General features: G+C 37.4%; 1 protein-coding gene across 1 annotated transcript in view; it reads left to right on the top strand.

Moving 5' to 3' along the window:
- The first annotated feature begins 206 nt into the window (after positions 1-206).
- Positions 207-1,307, top strand: part of LOC137974675 (tetratricopeptide repeat protein 28-like) — a 19,224-nt gene continuing 18,123 nt past the window's right edge. The window contains exons 1-3 of the mRNA XM_068821611.1: positions 207-313; positions 981-1,028; positions 1,279-1,307. The exon at positions 1,279-1,307 is cut by the window's right edge and continues 20 nt beyond it. The gene's annotated coding sequence lies outside the window, so the exon portion shown is untranslated. The remainder of the gene's footprint in view (positions 314-980; positions 1,029-1,278) is intronic.

The raw sequence follows: 1,307 nt of genomic DNA, 5'->3' as shown, positions 1-1,307 counted from the left end.
AGTTGCTCACTGTTACTCACTTCTTAATAACACGAACAAGTAATAATTTATGTGTGATAAACCAGTTATGATGAATTTTGCGTTACTTTTTGTTGTTTTCTCTTTACTCATGATCGGTTTGGATCAAGTTAGTGACTCTGTCAGAATTCCTGCATGATACGTTTATTTCATAAAGTGATCATGATCACCGTCAATCCTGATCAGTTGCGAATGACGCACCCAAATGATCCACCAGTATTATTTATCCCCTAATTTTTTGTTCAGCCGGATTCATTATTCCTGCTCACAAGGTTTTAAAGAGGAACATTGCAAGGTATTTGGTGATATTAGCTTGCTGGGTGTTATCAGATATTTGTCTGTCGTTGCAAGGTCTTGAGGGGTCACGGTGCTGAATTATTTGTTTTTTGTGTGATCGAACTACAATGTATATACTGCCCTCCATTTTTTTCTTGCACATCGAGAAAGTAAGTAAGTAAATGATGTATCTTGAATTGTTCCTGAACAGAGACGGTTTTGAGTTTTTGAATCCGCTTAGATTCAAACTTGAGGGTGCCACAAAGCAAAATGACGATTGAGAAAGCATTCAATCAGTTGTAGCCATGACAAACTCTTTATGTCTACTCGCTTTAAAGTCTTACAGAAAGCTAAGCAAGACCGGAGCCTCGTATAATGTACCCGTTCTCATTACAACTTTGAACCTCGCCGAACGAAACCATTACTTGAGTTTTTTCGGAGCAATGGAACAATCATCTCACTTCGATCAGTGTTCAACTGATCAGTTGCGCAGTTTGCTCGAGTATGAAATGAATTCTCCTTGCTGCTCCATTTGTTAGTACTCTTGAGAACTTTTCAGCTTTCCGCTCCAGTTCTACATTTTTAATGTATACTAGGCATAAGGGAATTTTGTTATGAAAGTTAAAAGTTTTCCTACAAGATTCGATAATGCATGGATAACCACATTAAATCATCAAATTTTGCAGAGTCATTTCTTGTCGTCGCGGACCTCGCATTGATTAGCATCCGTTTTGGTAAGTTGCTCACTGTTACTCATTTCTTAATAACACGAACAAGTAATAATTTATGTGTGATAAACCAGTTATGATGAATTTTGCGTTGCTTTTTGTTGTTTTCTCTTTACTCATGATCGGTTTGGATCAAGTTAGTGACTATGTCAGAATTCCTGCATGATATGTTTATTTTATAAAGTGATCATGATCACCGTCGATCCTGATCAGTTGCGAATGACACACCCAAATGATCCCCTAATTTTTTGTTCAGCCGGATTCATTATTCCTGCTCACAAGGTT

This window comes from Montipora foliosa, chromosome 11 (genome assembly GCF_036669935.1).
Source record: "Montipora foliosa isolate CH-2021 chromosome 11, ASM3666993v2, whole genome shotgun sequence".
NCBI lineage: Eukaryota > Metazoa > Cnidaria > Anthozoa > Scleractinia > Acroporidae > Montipora > Montipora foliosa.
Note: the sequence above shows the minus strand (reverse complement) of the source record. Positions and strands in the feature narration are given on the sequence as shown.